Source organism: Heterodontus francisci, chromosome 29 (genome assembly GCF_036365525.1).
Source record: "Heterodontus francisci isolate sHetFra1 chromosome 29, sHetFra1.hap1, whole genome shotgun sequence".
Taxonomy (NCBI): Eukaryota; Metazoa; Chordata; class Chondrichthyes; order Heterodontiformes; family Heterodontidae; genus Heterodontus; species Heterodontus francisci.
Window position 1 is genome coordinate 49,739,733 of NC_090399.1, and position 19,282 is coordinate 49,759,014.

The window sequence follows — 19,282 nt, forward strand, 5'->3', positions numbered from 1 at the left end:
AACAGAAATGGCGGCCTGATTGCCCACAGTGCAGCGCGGTGTGGAAAATGCCCCATTCCTTTCGGCGGAGGACGCAGCGCGCATGTGCGGGGTGGCCGGCACTGCCGGCGGATGTGGAGCGGGCGGGTGAAGCTGTCGCTGCGGAGCCGGAGGCCGCGTTTTGATCCGTCAATCTGTTCTTCCCCTGAGGCCGGCCGCGGATGGCGGCGCAGAGAGTCGGAGGACGGTAGGTAGGTATGGTAGGCCGGTAACTGGGGGATCCGGGGGCTCAGCGTGGACCCGCTGCCCGGCCGCCAGCTCCCGGGCCCGGCCCGAACAAAGCGGCGACGGCTCCCGGGCCCGGCCCCAGCACAAAGCGGTCGCAGGCTGCACATCACCGGAAAAACACCCCGACCCCCAGTCCGAGAGAATTCCTCAATCCCTGAGATTCACCTCTCCCCCCAATTCAAACCCAGAGACTCCCCCAAACCAATCCCAATCCCAGAGATTCCCCCTACCTCCCCATCCCACAGATCCTCCCCCTCCCCATCCCACAGATCCTCCTCCTCTCTCCCCATCCCACAGATCCTCTTCCTCCCTCCTTCCCCATCCCACAGATCCTCCTCCTCTCTCCCCATCCCACAGATCCTCCTCCTCCCTCCCCATCCCACAGATCCTCTTCCTCCCTCCCTCCGCATCCCACAGATCCTCCCCATCCCACAGATCCTCTCCCTCCCTCCCTGTCCCACAGATCCTCCCCCTCCCCATCCCACAGATCCTCCCCCTCCCCATCCCACAGATCCTCCCCCTCCCCATCCCACAGATCCTCCCCCTCCCCATCCCACAGATCCTCCCCCTCCCCATCCCACAGATCCTCCCCCTCCCCATCCCACAGATCCTCCCCCTCCCCATCCCACAGATCCTCCCCCTCCCCATCCCACAGATCCTCCCCCTCCCCATCCCACAGATCCTCCCCCTCCCTCCCCATCTCACAGATTCTCCCTCTCCCTGCCCATCCCACAGAGCCTCTCCCTCCCTCCCCATCCCACAGATCCTCCCCCATCCCACAGATCCTCCCCCATCCCACAGATCCTCCCCATCCCACAGATCCTCCCCCATCCCACAGATCCTCCCCCATCCCACAGATCCTCCCCCATCCCACAGATCCTCCCCCATCCCACAGATCCTCCCCCATCCCACAGATCCTCCCCCATCCCACAGATCCTCCCCCATCCCACAGATCCTCCCCCATCCCACAGATCCTCCCCCATCCCACAGATCCTCCCCCATCCCACAGATCCTCCCCCATCCCACAGATCCTCCCCCATCTCACAGATCCTCCCCCATCCCACAGATTCTCCCCCATCCCACAGATCCTCCCCCTCCCTCCCTCCCTCTCCCACAGATTCTCGCCCTCCCTCCCTCCCCATCCTACAGGTCCTCTCCCTCCCTCCCTCCCTCCCCATCCCACAGGTCCTCTCCCTCCCTCCCCATCCCACAAGTCCTCTCCCTCCCTTCCTCCCCATCCCACAGATCCTCCCCCTCCCTCCCTCCATCCCACAGATCCTCCCCCTCCCTCCCTCCCCATCCCACAGATCCTCCCCCTCCCTCCCTCCCTCCCTCCCAATCCCGCATATCCTCCCTCCCCCTCCCTCCCTCCCCATCCCACAGATTCTCCCCCTCCCACAGATTCTCCCCCTCCCTCCCTCCCTCCCCATCCCACAGATCCTCCCCCTCCCTCCCTCCCTTCCCATCCCATAGATCCTCCCCATCCCATAGATCCTCCCCCTCCCTCCCCATCCCACAGATCCTCCCCCTCCCTCCCTCCCTCCCTCCCTCCCCCTCGCACAGATCCTCCCCCTCCCACCCCATCCCACAGATTCTCCCCCTCCCTCCCTCCCACCCCATCCCACAGATCCTCCCCCTCCCACCCAACCCCACAGATCCTCCTCCTCCCGTCGTCCTCATCCCACAGATCCTCCCCCTCCCTCCCTCCCCATCCCACAGATTCTCCCTCTCCCTTCCCATCCCACAGATCCTCCTCCTCCCTCCCTCCCCATCCCACAGATCCTCCCCCTCCCTCCCTCCCTTCCCATCCCACAGATCCTCCCCCTCCCTCCCTCCCTTCCCATCCCATAGATCCTCACCCTCCCTCCCCATCCCACAGATCCTCCTCCTCCCTCACCCCTCCCTCCCCCTCGCACAGATCCTCCCCCTCCCACCCAATCCCACAGATCCTCCCCCTCCCACCCCATCCCACAGATTCTCCCCCTCCCTCCCTCCCACCCCATCCCACAGATCCTCCCCCTCCCACCCAATCCCACAGATCCTCTTCCTCCCGTCGTCCTCATCCCACAGATCCTCCCTCACCCTCCCCCCCTCATTCCCACCCTCCCTCCCCATCCCACAGATCCTCCAACTCCCTTCCCATCCCACAGATCCTCCTCCTCCCTCCCTCCCCATCCCACAGATCCTCCCCCTCCCTCCCTCCCCATCCCACAGATTCTCCCTCTCCCTTCCCATCCCACAGAGCCTCTCCCTCCCTCCCCATCCCACAGATTCTCCCCCCTCCCTCCCCATCCCACAGATTCTCCCCCATCCCACAGATTCTCCCCCATCCCACAGATTCTCCCCCATCCCACAGATCCTCCCCCTCCCTCCCTCCCTCCCTCCCAATCCCACAGATCCTCCCCCTCACACCCTCCCTCACACCCCATCCCACGGATCCTCCCCCTCCCTCCCTCCCCATCCCACAGATCCTCCCCCTCCCACCCTCCCTCCCTCCCCATCCCACAGATCCTCCCCCTCCCACCCTCCCTCACTCCCCATCCCACAGATCCTCCCCCTCCCTCCCTCCCTCCCCATCCCACAGATCCTCCCCCTCCCTCCCTCCCTCCCTTCCCATCCCATAGATCCTCACCCTCCCTCCCCATCCCACAGATCCTCCCCCTCCCTCCCTCCCTCCCTTCTTTCCCATCCCATAGATCCTCCCCCTCCTCCACATCCCACAGATCCTCCTTCTCCCTCACCCCTCCCTCCCCCTCGCACAGATCCTCCCCCTCCCACCCAATCCCACAGATCCTCCCTCTCCCACCCCATCCCACAGATCCTCCCCCTCCCTCCATCCCAATCCCGCATATCCTCCCCCTCCCTCCCTCCCCATCCCACAGATCCTCCCCCTCCCACCCCATCCCACAGATCCTCCCCCTCCCCATCCCACAGATTCTCCCCCTCCCTCCCTCCCCCCATCCCACAGATCCTCCCCCTCCCTCCCTCCCTCCCCATCCCACTGATCCTCCCCCTCCCTCCCTCCCCATCCCACAGATCCTCCCCCTCCCTCCCTCCCCATCCCACAGATCCTCCCCCTCCCACAGATCCTCCCCCTCCCTCCCTCCCTCTCCCACAGATTCTCCCCCTCTCTCCCTCCCCATCCCACAGATCCTCCCCCTCCCTCCCTCCCCATCCCACAGATCCTCCCCCTCCCTCCCTTCCCATCCCATAGATCCTCCCCCTCCCTCCCCATCCCATAGATCCTCCCCCTCCCTCCCTTCCCATCCCATAGATCCTCCCCCTCCCTTCCTTCCCATCCCACAGATCCTTCCCCCTCCCTCCCTCCCCATCCCACAGATTCTCTCCCTCCCTCCCTCCCCATCCCACAGATTCTCCCTCTCCCTTCCCATCCCACAGAGCCTCTCCCTCCCACCCCATCCCACAGATTCTCCCCCATCCCACAGATTCTCCCCCATCCCACAGATTCTCCCCCATCCCACAGATCCTCCCCCTCCCCATCCCACAGATCCTCCCCCTCCCTCCCTGTCCCACAGATCCTCCCCCTCCCCATCCCACAGATCCTCTCCCTCCCTCCCTCCCCATCCCACAGATATTCTCCCTCTCTCCCTACCCATCCCACAGATCCTCTCCCCCCCTCCCTTCCCATCCCACAGATCCTCCTCCTCCCTCCCTCCCCATCCCACAGATCCTCCCCCTTCCTCCCTCCCCATCCCACAGATTCTCCCTCTCCCTTCCCATCCCACAGAGCCTCTCCCTCCCTCCCCATCCCACAGATCCTCCCCATCCCACAGATCCTCCCCATCCCACAGATCCTCCCCATCCCACAGATCCTCCCCATCCCACAGATCCTCCCCATCCCACAGATTCTCCCCCATCCCACAGATTCTCCCCCATCCCACAGATTCTCCCCCATCCCACAGATTCTCCCCCATCCCACAGATTCTCCCCCATCCCACAGATTCTCCCCCATCCCACAGATCCTCCCCCTCCCTCCCTCCCTCTCCCACAGATTCTCCCCCTCCCTCCCTCCCCATCCCGCAGGTCCTCTCCCTCCCTCCCTCCCTCCCTCCCCATCCCATAGATCCTCCCCCTCCCTCCCCATCCCACAGATCCTCCCCCTCCCTCCCTTCCTCCCCATCCCACAGATCCTCCCCCTCCGTCCCTCTCTCCCAATCCCACAGATCCTCCCACTCTCCCTCACACCCCATCCCACAGATCCTCCCCCTCCCTCCCTCCCCATCCCACAGATCCTCCCCCTCCCTCCCTCCGTAATCCCTCCCTCCCCATCCCACAGATCCTCCCCCTCCCTCCCTCCCTCCCCATCCCACAGATCATCCCCCTCCCTCCCTCCCCATCCCACAGATCCTCCCCCTCCCCATCCCACAGATCTTCCCCCTCCCTCCCTCCCCATCCCACAGATCCTCCCCCTCCCTCCCTCCCTCTCCCACAGATTCTCCCCCTCCCTCCCTCCCCATCCCACAGATCCTCCCCCTCCCTCCCTCCCTCCCCATCCCACAGATCCTCCCCCTCCCTCCCTTCCCATCCCATAGATCCTCCCCCTCCCTCCCCATCCCACAGATCCTCCCCCTCCCTCTCTCCCTCCCTTCCCATCCCATAGATCCTCCCCCTCCCTCCACATCCCACAGATCCTTCTTCTCCCTCACCCCTCCCTCCCCCTCGCACAGATCCTCCCCCTCCCACCCAATCCCTCAGATCCTCCTCCTCCCGTCGTCCTCATCCCACAGATCCTCCCCCTCACTCCCTCCCCATCCCACAGATTCTCCCTCTCCCTTCCCATCCCACAGATCCTCCTCCTCCCTCCCTCCCCATCCCACAGATCTTCCCCCACCCTCCTTCCCTCCGCCCCTCCCTCCCCATCCCACAGATCTTCCCCCCCCTTCCCTCCCCATCCCACAGATCCTCCCCCCCCTTCCCTCCCCATCCCACAGATCATCCCCCTCCCACCCTCCCTCCCGCACCCCCCCATCCCACAGATCCTCCCCCTCCCTCCCTCCCCATCCCACAGATCCTCCCCCTCCCTCCCTCCCCATCCCACAGATCCTCCCCCTCCCTTCCTCCCCATCCCACAGATCCTCCCCCTCCCTTCCTCCCCATCCCACAGATCCTTCCCCCTCCCTCCCTCCCCATCCCACAGATTCTCTCCCTCCCTCCCTCCCCATCCCACAGATTCTCCCTCTCCCGCCCTCCCTCCCTCCCCATCCCACAGATCCTCCCCCTCCCCCCCCCCTCCTCATCCCGCAGATTCTCCCCCTCCCTCCTCATCCCGCAGCTCCTCCCCATCCCACAGATCCTCCCCCTCCCTCCCACCCCATCCCACTGATCCTCCCCCTCCCTTCCCATCCCACAGATCCTCCTCCTCCCTTCCTCCTCATCCCACAGATCCTCCCCCTCCCTCCCTCTCTCCTCATCTCGCAGATCCTCCCACTCCCTCCCTCCCTCCCCATCCCGCAGATCCTCCCCATCCCACAGATCCTCCCCCTCCCTCCCTCCCCATCCCACAGATCCTCCCCCTCCCACAGATCCTTCCCCTCCCTCCCTCCCGATCCCACAGATGCTTCCCCTCCCTCCCTCCCGATCCCACAGATCCTCCCCCTCCTTCCCTCCCCCTCCCACAGATCCTCCCTCCCCCTCCCCCTCCCACAGATCCTTCCCCTCCCTCCCTTCCCATCCCATAGATCCTCCCCCTCCCTCCCCATCCCATAGATCCTCCCCCTCCCTCCCTTCCCATCCCATAGATCCTCCCCCTCCCTCCCTTCCCATCCCATAGATCCTCCCCCTCCCTTCCTTCCCATCCCACAGATCCTTCCCCCTCCCTCCCTCCCCATCCCACAGATTCTCTCCCTCCCTCCCTCCCCATCCCACAGATTCTCCCTCTCCCTTCCCATCCCACAGAGCCTCTCCCTCCCACCCCATCCCACAGATTCTCCCCCATCCCACAGATTCTCCCCCATCCCACAGATTCTCCCCCATCCCACAGATTCTCCCCCATCCCACAGATTCTCCCCCATCCCACAGATTCTCCCCCATCCCACAGATTCTCCCCCATCCCACAGATTCTCCCCCATCCCACAGATCCTCCCCCTCCCCATCCCACAGATCCTCCCCCTCCCTCCCTCTCCATCCCACAGATCCTTCCCCTCCCTCCCTTCCCATCCCATAGATCCTCCCCCTCCCTCCCCATCCCACAGATCCTCCCCCTCCCTCTCTCCCTCCCTTCCCATCCCATAGATCCTCCCCCTCCCTCCACATCCCACAGATCCTTCTTCTCCCTCACCCCTCCCTCCCCCTCGCACAGATCCTCCCCCTCCCACCCAATCCCACAGATCCTCCCCCTCCTCCCAATCCCTCAGATCCTCCTCCTCCCGTCGTCCTCATCCCACGGATCCTCCCCCTCACTCCCTCCCCATCCCACAGATTCTCCCTCTCCCTTCCCATCCCACAGATCCTCCTCCTCCCTCCCTCCCCATCCCACAGATCTTCCCCCACCCTCCTTCCCTCCGCCCCTCCCTCCCCATCCCACAGATCATCCCCCTCCCACCCTCCCTCCCTCACCCCCCCATCCCACAGATCCTCCGCCCCCTTCCCTCCCCATCCCACAGATCATCCCCCTCACACCCTCCCTCCCGCACCCCCCCATCCCACAGATCCTCCCCCTCCCTCCCTCCCCATGCCACAGATCCTCCCCCTCCCTCCCTCCCCATGCCACAGATCCTCCCCCTCCCTCCCTCCCCATCCCACAGATCCTCCCCCTCCCTTCCTCCCCATCCCACAGATCCTCCCCCTCCCTCCCTCCCCATGCCACAGATCCTCCCCCTCCCTCCCTCCCCATCCCACAGATCCTCCCCCTCCCTTCCTCCCTTCCCCACAGATCCTTCCCCCTCCCTTCCCCACAGATCCTTCCCCCTCCCTCCCTCCCCATCCCACAGATTCTCTCCCTCCCTCCCTCCCCATCCCACAGATTCTCCCTCTCCCGCCCTCCCTCCCTCCCCATCCCACAGATCCTCCCCCTCCCCACCCCCTCCTCATCCCGCAGATTCTCCCCCTCCCTCCTCATCCCGCAGCTCCTCCCCATCCCACAGATCCTCCCCCTCCCTCCCACCCCATCCCACTGATCCTCCCCCTCCCTTCCCATCCCACAGATCCTCCTCCTCCCTTCCTCCTCATCCCACAGATCCTCCCGCTCCCTCCCTCCCTCCCTCCCAATCCCATAGATCCTCCCCCTCCCCCCCTCCTCATCCCACAGATCCTCCCCCTCCCTCCCTCTCTCCTCATCTCGCAGATCCTCCCCCTCCCTCCCTCCCTCCCCATCCCGCAGATCCTCCCCCTCCCTCCCTCCCTCCCCATCCCGCAGATCCTCCCCCTCCCTCCCTCCCTCCCCATCCCACAGATCCTCCCCCTCCCTCCCTCCCCATCCCACAGATCCTCCCCCTCCCACAGATCCTTCCCCTCCCTCCCTCCCGATCCCACAGATCCTCCCCCTCCTTCCCTCCCCCTCCCACAGATCCTCCCTCCCCCTCCCCCTCCCACAGATCCTTCCCCTCCCTCCCTTCCCATCCCATAGATCCTCCCCCTCCCTCCCCATCCCATAGATCCTCCCCCTCCCTCCCTTCCCATCCCATAGATCCTCCCCCTCCCTTCCTTCCCATCCCACAGATCCTTCCCCCTCCCTCCCTCCCCATCCCACAGATTCTCTCCCTCCCTCCCTCCCCATCCCACAGATTCTCCCTCTCCCTTCCCATCCCACAGAGCCTCTCCCTCCCACCCCATCCCACAGATTCTCCCCCATCCCACAGATTCTCCCCCATCCCACAGATTCTCCCCCATCCCACAGATTCTCCCCCATCCCACAGATTCTCCCCCATCCCACAGATTCTCCCCCATCCCACAGATTCTCCCCCATCCCACAGATCCTCCCCCTCCCCATCCCACAGATCCTCTCCCTCCCTCCCTGTCCCACAGATCCTCCCCCTCCCCATCCCACAGATCCTCTCCCTCCCTCCCTCCCCATCTCACAGATCCTCTCCCTCCCTCCCTCCCCATCCCACAGATCCTCTCCCCCCCTCCCTTCCCATCCCACAGATCCTCCTCCTCCCTCCCTCCCCATCCCACAGATCCTCCCCATCCCACAGATCCTCCCCATCCCACAGATCCTCCCCATCCCACAGATCCTCCCCATCCCACAGATCCTCCCCATCCCACAGATTCTCCCCATCCCACAGATTCTCCCCCATCCCACAGATTCTCCCCCATCCCACAGATTCTCCCCCATCCCACAGATTCTCCCCCATCCCACAGATTCTCCCCCATCCCACAGATTCTCCCCCATCCCACAGATCCTCCCCCTCCCTCCCTCCCTCTCCCACAGATTCTCCCCCTCCCTCCCTCCCCATCCCACAGGTCCTCTCCCTCCCTCCCTCCCTCCCCATCCCAGAGATCCTCCCCCTCCCTTTTCATCCCACAGATCCTCCCCCACCCTCCCTTCCTCCCCATCCCACAGATCCTCCCCCTCCGTCCCTCTCTCCCAATCCCACAGATCCTCCCCCTCCCACTCTCCCTCACACCCCATCTCACAGATCCTCCCCCTCCCTCCCTCCCCATCCCACAGATCCTCCCCCTCCCTCCCTCCCTAATCCCTCCCTCCCCATCCCACAGATCATCCCCCTCCCTCCCTCCCCATCCCACAGATCCTCCCCCTCCCTCCCTCCCCATCCCACAGATCCTCCCCCTCCCTCCCTCCCCCATCCCACAGATCCTCCCCCTCCCTCCCTCCCCATCCCACAGATCCTCCCCCTCCCTCCCTCCCATCCCACAGATCCTCCCCCTCCCTCCCTCCCTCTCCCACAGATTCTCCCCCTCCCTCCCTCCCCATCCCACAGATCCTCCCCCTCCCTCCCTCCCTCCCCATCCCACAGATCCTCCCCCTCCCTCCCTTCCCATCCCATAGATCCTCCCCCTCCCTCCCCATCCCACAGATCCTCCCCCTCCCTCTCTCCCTCCCTTCCCATCCCATAGATCCTCCCCCTCCCTCCACATCCCACAGATCCTTCTTCTCCCTCACCCCTCCCTCCCCCTCGCACAGATCCTCCCCCTCCCACCCAATCCCACAGATCCTCCCCCTCCCATCCCACAGATCCTCCTCCTCCCGTCGTCCTCATCCCACAGATCCTCCCCCTCACTCCCTCCCCATCCCACAGATTCTCCCTCTCCCTTCCCATCCCACAGATCCTCCTCCTCCCTCCCTCCCCATCCCACAGATCTTCCCCCACCCTCCTTCCCTCCGCCCCTCCCTCCCCATCCCACAGATCCTCCTCCTCCCTCCCCCCCCGCATTCCACAGATCCTCCCCACCTTCCCTCCCCATCCCACAGATCATCCCCCTCCCACCCTCCCTCCCTCACCCCCCCATCCCACAGATCCTCCCCCTCCCTCCCTCCCCATCCCACAGATCCTCCCCCTCCCTCCCTCCCCATCCCACAGATCCTCCCCCTCCCTTCCTCCCCATCCCACAGATCCTCCCCCTCCCTCCCTCCCCATCCCACAGATTCTCTCCCTCCCTCCCTCCCCATCCCACAGATTCTCCCTCTCCCGCCCTCCCTCCCTCCCCATCCCACAGATCCTCCCCCTCCCCCCCCCTCCTCATCCCGCAGATTCTCCCCCTCCCTCCTCATCCCGCAGCTCCTCCCCATCCCACAGATCCTCCCCCTCCCTCCCACCCCATCCCACTGATCCTCCCCCTCCCTTCCCATCCCACAGATCCTCCTCCTCCCTTCCTCCTCATCCCACAGATCCTCCCGCTCCCTCCCTCCCTCCCTCCCAATCCCACAGATCCTCCCCCTCCCCCCCTCCTCATCCCACAGATCCTCCCCCTCCCTCCCTCTCTCCTCATCCCGCAGATCCTCCCCCTCCCTCCCTCCCTTCCTCCCCATCCCGCAGATCCTCCCCCTCCCTCCCTCCCTCCCCATCCCACAGATCCTCCCCCTCCCACAGATCCTTCCCCTCCCTCCCTCCCGATCCCACAGATCCTCCCCCTCCCTTCCCATCCCACAGAGCCTCTCCCTCCCTCCCCATCCCACAGCTTCTCCCCCATCCCACAGATTCTCCCCCATCCCACAGATTCTCCCCCATCCCACGGATCCTCCCCCTCCTTCCCTCCCCATCCCACAGATTCTCCCCCTCCCTCCCTCACCCCATCCCACAGATCCTCCCCCTCCCTCCCTCCCACCCCATCCCACAGATCCTCCCCCTCCCTCCCGATCCCACAGATCCTCCCCCTCCCTCCCTCCCGATCCCACAGATCCTTCCCCTCCCTCCCTCCCCATCCCACAGATCCTCCCCCTCCCTCCCTCCCTCCCCCTCCCACAGATCCTCCCCCTCCCTCCATCCCAATCCCGCATATCCTCCCCCTCCCTCCCTCCCCATCCCACAGATCCTTCCCCTCCCTCCCTCCCCATCCCACAGATTCTCCCCCTCCCACAGATCCTCCCCCTCCCTCCCTCCCTCCCTCTCCCACAGATTCTCCCCCTCCCTCCCTCCCCATCCCACAGATCCTCCCCCTCCCTCCCTCCCTCCCCATCCAACAGATCCTCCCCCTCCCTCCCTCCCTTCCCATCGCACAGATCCACCCCCTCCCTACCTCCCTCCCTTCCTTCCCATCCCATAGATCCTCCCCCTCCCTCCACACCCCACAGATCCTCCTTCTCCCTCCCCCTCACCCCTCCCTCCCCCTCGCACAGATCCTCCCCCTCCATCCCACCCAATCCCACAGATCCTCCCCCTCCCACCCAATCCCACAGATCCTCCTCCTCCCGTCGTCCTCATCCCACATATCCTCCCCCTCCCTCCCTCCCCATCCCACAGATTCTCCCTCTCCCTTCCCATCCCACAGATCCTCCTCCTCCCTCCCTCCCCATCCCACAGATCCTCCCCCTCCCTCCCTCCCCATCTCACAGATCCTCCCCCTCCCTCCCTCCCTCCCCATCCCACAGATCCTCCCCCTCCCTCCCTCCCTTCCCATCCCATAGATCCTCACCCTCCCTCCCCATCCCACAGATCCTCCCCCTCCCTCCCTCCCTCCCTTCTTTCCCATCCCATAGATCCTCCCCCTCCTCCACATCCCACAGATCCTCCTCCTCCCTCACCCCTCCCTCCCCCTCGCACAGATCCTCCCCCTCCCACCCAATCCCACAGATCCTCCCCCTCCCACCCCATCCCACAGATTCTCCCCCTCCCTCCCTCCCACCCCATCCCACAGATCCTCCCCCTCCCACCCAATCCCACAGATCCTCCTCCTCCCGTCGTCCTCATCCCACAGATCCTCCCTCACCCTCCCCCCCTCATTCCCTCCCTCCCTCCCCATCCCACAGATCCTCCAACTCCCTTCCCATCCCACAGATCCTCCCCCTCCCTCCCTCCCCATCCCACAGATTCTCCCTCTCCCTCCCCATCCCACAGATCCTCCAACTCCCTTCCCATCCCACAGATCCTCCCCCTCCCTCCCTCCCCATCCCACAGATTCTCCCTCTCCCTTCCCATCCCACAGAGCCTCTCCCTCCCTCCCCATCCCACAGATTCTCCCCCCTCCCTCCCTCCCCATCCCACAGATTCTCCCCCATCCCACAGATTCTCCCCCATCCCACAGATTCTCCCCCATCCCACAGATTCTCCCCCATCCCACAGATTCTCCCCCATCCCACAGATTCTCCCCCATCCCACAGATTCTCCCCCATCCCACAGATTCTCCCCATCCCACAGATCCTCCCCCTCCCTCCCTCCCTCCCAATCCCACAGATCCTCCCCCTCCCACCCTCCCTCACACCCCATCCCACAGATGCTCCCCCTCCCTCCCTCCCCATCCCACAGATCCTCCCCCTCCCTCCCTCCCAATCCCACAGATCCTCCCCCTCCCTCCCTCCCCATCCCACAGATCCTCCCCCTCCCTCCCTCCCCATCCCACAGATCCTCCCCCTCCCTCCCCATCCCACAGATCCTCCCCCTCCCTCCCCATCCCACAGATCCTCCCCATCCCACCCTCCCTCCCTCCCCATCCCACAGATCCTCCCCCTCCCACCCTCCCTCCCTCCCCATCCCACAGATCCTCCCCCTCACACTCTCCCTCCCTCCCCATCCCACAGATCCTCCCCCTCCCACCCTCCCTCACTCCCCATCCCACAGATCCTCCCCCTCCCTCCCTCCCTCCCCATCCCACAGATCCTCCCCCTCCCTCCCTCCCTCCCCATCCCACAGATCCTCCCCCTCCCTCCCTCCCTCCCCATCCCATAGATCCTCACCCTCCCTCCCTCCCTCCCCATCCCATAGATCCTCACCCTCCCTCCCCATCCCACAGATCCTCCCCCTCCCTCCCTCCCTCCCTTCTTTCCCATCCCATAGATCCTCCCCCTCCCTCCCTCCCCATCCCACAGATCCTCCCCCTGCCTCCATCCCAATCCCACATATCCTCCCCCTCACTCCCTCCCCATCCCACAGATCCTCCCCCTCCCTCCCTCCCCATCCCACAGATCCTCCCCCTCCCACAGATCCACCCCCTCCCTCCCTCCCTCTCCCACAGATTCTCCCCCTCCCTCCCTCCCCATCCCACAGATCCTCCCCCTCCCTCTCTCCCTCCCCATCCCACAGATTCTCTCCCTCCCTCCCTCCCCATCCCACAGATTCTCCCTCTCCCTTCCCATCCCACAGAGCCTCTCCCTCCCTCCCCATCCCACAGATTCTCCCCCTCCCTCCCCATCCCACAGATTCTCCCCCATCCCACAGATTCTCCCCCATCCCACAGATTCTCCCCCATCCCACAGATTCTCCCCCATCCCACAGATTCTCCCCCATCCCACAGATTCTCCCCCATCCCACAGATTCTCCCCCATCCCACAGATTCTCCCCCATCCCACAGATTCTCCCCCATCCCACAGATCCTCCCCCATCCCACAGATCCTCCCCCTCCCTCCCCATCCCACAGATCCTACCCCTCCCTCCCCATCCCACAGATCCTACCCCTCCCTCCCCATCCCAATCCCGCATATCCTCCCCCTCCCTCCCACCCCATCCCACGGATCCTCCCCCTCCTTCCCTCCCCATCCCACAGATTCTCCCCCTCCCTCCCTCACCCCATCCCACAGATCCTCCCCCTCCCTCCCTCCCTCCCCATCCCACAGATCCTCCCCCTCCCTCCCTCCCGATCCCACAGATCCTCCCCCTCCCTCCCTCCCGATCCCACAGATCCTCCCCCTCCCTCCCTCCCGATCCCACAGATCCTTCCTCTCCCTCCCTCCCCATCCCACAGATCCTCCCCCTCCCTCCCCCCCTCCCTCCCTCCTCCTCCCACAGATCCTCCCCCTCCCTCCATCCCGATCCCACAGATCCTCCCTCCCCCTCCCTCCCTCCCGATCCCACAGATCCTACCCCTCCCTCCCCATCCCACAGATCCTACCCCTCCCTCCATCCCAATCCCGCATATCCTCCCCCTCCCTCCCACCCCATCCCACGGATCCTCCCCCTCCTTCCCTCCCCATCCCACAGATTCTCCCCCTCCCTCCCTCACCCCATCCCACAGATCCTCCCCCTCCCTCCCTCCCTCCCCATCCCACAGATCCTCCCCCTCCCTCCCTCCCGATCCCACAGATCCTACCCCTCCCTCCCTCCCGATCCCACAGATCCTCCCCCTCCCTCCCTCCCGATCCCACAGATCCTTCCCCTCCCTCCCTCCCCATCCCACAGATCCTCCCCCTCCCTCCCTCCCTCCCCCTCCCACAGATCCTCCCCCTCCCTCCATCCCAATCCCGCATATCCTCCCCCTCCCTCCCTCCCCATCCCACAGATCCTTCCCCTCCCTCCCTCCCCATCCCAAAGATTCTCCCCCTCCCACAGATCCTCCCCCTCCCTCCCTCCCTCCCTCTCCCACAGATTCTCCCCCTCCGTCCCTCCCTCCCCATCCCACAGATCCTCCCCCTCCCTCCCTCCCTCCCCATCCCACAGATCCTCCCCCTCCCTCCCTCCCTCCCTTCCCATCCCATAGATCCTCCCCCTCCCTCCCCATCCCACAGATCCTCCCCCTCCCTACCTCCCTCCCTTCCTTCCCATCCCATAGATCCTCCCCCTCCCTCCACATCCCACAGATCCTCCTTCTCCCTCCCCCTCACCCCTCCCTCCCCCTCGCACAGATCCTCCCCCTCCATCCCACCCAATCCCACAGATCCTCCTCCTCCCGTCGTCCTCATCCCACATATCCTCCCCCTCCCTCCCTCCCCATCCCACAGATCCTCCCCCTCCCTCCCTCCCCATCCCACAGATCCTCCCCCTCCCTCCCTCCCTTCCCATCCCATAGATCCTCACCCTCCCTCCCCATCCCACAGATCCTCCCCCTCCCTCCCTCCTTTCCCATCCCATAGATCCTCCCCCTCCTCCACATCCCACAGATCCTCCTTCTCCCTCACCCCTCCCTCCCCCTCGCACAGATCCTCCCCCTCCCACCCAATCCCACTGATCCTCCCCCTCCCACCCAATCCCACAGATTCTCCCCCTCCCACCCAATCCCACAGATCCTCCTCCTCCCGTCGTCCTCATCCCACAGATCCTCCCTCACCCTCCCCCCCTCATTCCCTCCCTCCCTCCCCATCCCACAGATCCTCCAACTCCCTTCCCATCCCACAGATCCTCCCCCTCCCTCCCTCCCCATCCCACAGATTCTCCCTCTCCCTTCCCATCCCACAGAGCCTCTCCCTCCCTCCCCATCCCACAGATTCTCCCCCCTCCCTCCCTCCCCATCCCACAGATTCTCCCCCATCCCACAGATTCTCCCCCATCCCACAGATTCTCCCCCATCCCACAGATTCTCCCCCATCCCACAGATTCTCCCCCATCCCACAGATCCTCCCCCTCCCTCCCTCCCAATCCCACAGATCCTCCCCCATCCCACAGATCCTCCCCCTCCCATCCTCCCCCATCCCACAGATCCTCCCCCTCCCTCCCTCCCAAACCCACAGATCCTCCCCCCCCCTCCCTCCCCATCCCACAGATCCTCCCCCTCCCTCCCTCCCCATCCCACAGATCCTCCCCATCCCACAGATCCTCCCCCTCCCTCCCCATCCCACAGATCCTCCCCCTCCCACCCTCCCTCACTCCCCATCCCACAGATCCTCCCCCTCCCACCCACCCTCCCTCCCTCCCCATCCCACAGATCCTCCCCCTCCCACCCTCCCTCCCTCCCCATCCCACAGATCCTCCCCCTCCCACCCTCCCTCCCTCCCCATCCCACAGATCCTCCCCCTCCCACCCTCCCTCCCTCCCCATCCCACAGATCCTCCCCCTCTCACCCTCCCTCACTCCACATCCCACAGATCCTCCCCCTCCCTCCCTCCCTCCCCATCCCACAGATCCTCCCCCTCCCTCCCTCCCTCCCCATCCCATAGATCCTCACCCTCCCTCCCCATCCCACAGATCCTCCCCCTCCCTCCCTCCCTCCCTCCCTCCCTTCTTTCCCATCCCATAGATCCTCCCCCTCCTCCACATCCCACAGATCCTCCTTCTCCCTCACCCCTCCCTCCCCCTCGCACAGATCCTCCCCCTCCCACCCAATCCCACAGATCCTCCCCCTCCCACCCCATCCCACAGATTCTCCCCCTCCCTCCCTCCCTCCCCATCCCACAGATCCTCCCCCTCCCTCCATCCCAATCCCGCATATCCTCCCCCTCCCTCCCTCCCCATCCCACAGATCCTCCCCCTCCCTCCCACCCCATCCCCCATCCCACAGATCCTCCCCCTCCCCATCCCACAGATTCTCCCCCTCCCTCCCTCCCCCCATCCCACAGATCCTCCCCCTCCCTCCCTCCCTCCCTCCCCATCCCATAGATCCTCCCCCTCCCTCCCTCCCCATCCCATAGATCCTCCCCCTCCCTCCCTCCCCATCCCATAGATCCTCCCCCTCCCTCCCTCCCCATCCCACAGATCCCCCCCTCCCTCCCCATCCCACAGATCCTCCCCCTCCCTCCCTCCCCATCCCACAGATCCTCCCCCTCCCACAGATCCACCCCCTCCCTCCCTCCCTCTCCCACAGATCCTCCCCCTCCCACAGATCCACCCCCTCCCTCCCTCCCTCTCCCACAGATTCTCCCCCTCCCTCCCTCCCCATCCCACAGATCCTCCCCCTCCCTCCCTCCCCATCCCACAGATCCTCCCCCTCTCTCCCTTCCCATCCCATAGATCCTCCCCCTCCCTTCCTCCCCATCCCACAGATCCTTCCCCCTCCCTCCCTCCCCATCCCACAGATTCTCTCCCTCCCTCCCTTCCCATCCCACAGAGCCTCTCCCTCCCTCCCCATCCCACAGATTCTCCCCCATCCCACAGATTCTCCCCCATCCCACAGATTCTCCCCCATCCCACAGATTCTCCCCCATCCCACAGATCCTCTCCCTCCCTGTCCCACAGATCCTCCCCCTTCCCATCCCACAGATCCTCTCCCTCCCTCCCTCCCCATCCCACAGATCCTCTCCCCCCCTCCCTTCCCATCCCACAGATCCTCTCCCCCCCTCCCTTCCCATCCCACAGATTCTCCCCCATCTCACAGATTCTCCCCCATCCCACAGATTCTCCCCCATCCCACAGATTCTCCCCCATCCCACAGATTCTCCCCCATCCCACAGATTCTCCCCCATCCCACAGATTCTCCCCCATCCCACAGATCCTCCCCCTCCCTCCCTCCCTCTCCCACAGATCCTCCCCCTCCCTCCCTCCCTCTCCCACAGATTCTCCCCCTCCCTGCCTCCCCATCCCACAGGTCCTCTCCCTCCCTCCCTCCCTCCCCATCCCACAGATCCTCCCCCTCCGTCCCTCTCTCCCAATCCCACAGATCCTCCCCCTCCCACCCTCCCTCACATCCCATCCCACAGATCCTCCCCCTCCCACCCTCCCTCACACCCCATCCCACAGATCCTCCCCCTTCCTCCCTCCCCATCCCACAGATCCTCCCCCTCCCTCCCTCCCTAATCCCTCCCTCCCCATCCCACAGATCCTCCCCCTCCCTCCCTCCCCATCCCACAGATGATCCCCCTCCCTCCCTCCCCATCCCACAGATCCTCCCCCTCCCTCCCTCCCTCTCCCACAGTTTCTCCCCCTCCCTCCCTCCCTCCCCATCCCACAGATCCTCCCCCTCCCTCCCTCCCTCCCCATCCCACAGATCCTCACCCTCCCTCCCTTCCCATCCCATAGATCCTCCCCCTCCCTCCCCATCCCACAGATCCTCCCCCTCCCTCCCTCCCTTCCTTCCCATCCCATTGATCCTCCCCCTCCCTCCACATCCCACAGATCCTTCTTCTCCCTCACCCCTCCCTCCCCCTCGCACAGATCCTCCCCCTCCCACCCAATCCCACAGATCCTCCCCCTCCCATCCCATCCCACAGATTCTCCCCCTCCCTCCCTCGCACCCCATCCCACAGATCCTCCCCCTCCCACCCAATCCCACAGATCCTCCCCCTCCCTCCCTCGCACCCCATCCCACAGATCCTCCCCCTCCCACCCAATCCCACAGATCCTCCCCCTCCCTCCCTCCCCATCCCACAGATTCTCCCTCTCCCTTCCCATCCCACAGATCCTCCTCCTCCCTCCCTCCCCATCCCACAGATCTTCCCCTACCCTCCCCCACAGATCCTCCCTCCCCCCCCGCATCCCACAGATCCTCCCCCCCCTTTCTCCCCATCCCACAGATGATCCCCCTCCCTCCCTCCCCATCCCACAGATCCTCCCCCTCCCTCCCTCCCTCTCCCACAGTTTCTCCCCCTCCCTCCCTCCCTCCCCATCCCACAGATGATCCCCCTCCCTCCCTCCCCATCCCACAGATCCTCCCCCTCCCTCCCTCCCCATCCCACAGATGAACCCCCTCCCTCCCTCCCCATCCCACAGATCCTCCCCCTCCCTCCCTCCCCATCCCACAGATCCTCCCCCTCCCTCCCTCCCTCTCCCACAGTTTCTCCCCCTCCCTCCCTCCCTCCCCATCCCACAGATCCTCCCCCTCCCTCCCCATCCCACAGATCCTCACCCTCCCTCCCTTCCCATCCCATAGATCCTCCCCCTCCCTCCCCATCCCACAGATCCTCCCCCTCCCTCCCTCCCTTCCTTCCCATCCCATTGATCCTCCCCCTCCCTCCACATCCCACAGATCCTTCTTCTCCCTCACCCCTCCCTCCCCCTCGCACAGATCCTCCCCCTCCCACCCAATCCCACAGATCCTCCCCCTCCCATCCCATCCCACAGATTCTCCCCCTCCCTCCCTCGCACCCCATCCCACAGATCCTCCCCCTCCCACCCAATCCCACAGATCCTCCCCCTCCCTCCCTCGCACCCCATCCCACAGATCCTCCCCCTCCCACCCAATCCCACAGATCCTCCCCCTCCCTCCCTCCCCATCCCACAGATTCTCCCTCTCCCTTCCCATCCCACAGATCCTCCTCCTCCCTCCCTCCCCATCCCACAGATCTTCCCCTACCCTCCCCCACAGATCCTCCCTCCCCCCCCGCATCCCACAGATCCTCCCCCCCCTTTCTCCCCATCCCACAGATCATCCCCCTCCCTCCCTCACCCCCCCATCCCACAGATCCTTCCCCCCCTTCCCTCCCCATCCCACAGATCATCCCCCTTCCACCCTCCCTCCCTCACCCCCCCATCCCACAGATCCTCCCCCTCCCTCCCTCCCCATCCCACAGATCCTCCCCCTCCCTCCCTCCCCATCCCACAGATCCTCCCCCTCCCTCCCTCCCCATCCCACAGATCCTCCCCTCCCTTCCTCCCCATCCCACAGATCCTCCCCCTCCCTTCCTCCCCATCCCACAGATCCTCCCCCTCCCTCCCTCCCTTCCTTCCCATCCCATTGATCCTCCCCCTCCCTCCACATCCCACAGATCCTTCTTCTCCCTCACCCCTCCCTCCCCCTCGCACAGATCCTCCCCCTCCCACCCAATCCCACAGATCCTCCCCCTCCCATCCCATCCCACAGA

General features: G+C 65.2%; 1 protein-coding gene across 3 annotated transcripts in view; it reads left to right on the top strand.

Moving 5' to 3' along the window:
- Positions 1–101: 101 nt before the first annotated feature.
- LOC137346275 (zinc finger SWIM domain-containing protein 1-like) overlaps positions 102–19,282 on the top strand; it is a 66,278-nt gene continuing 47,097 nt past the window's right edge. For 2 of the 3 annotated variants that reach the window (XM_068009740.1, XM_068009742.1), the window contains exon 1: positions 102–230. The gene's annotated coding sequence lies outside the window, so the exon portion shown is untranslated. The remainder of the gene's footprint in view (positions 231–19,282) is intronic. The other variant, XM_068009741.1, reaches the window with a different exon arrangement.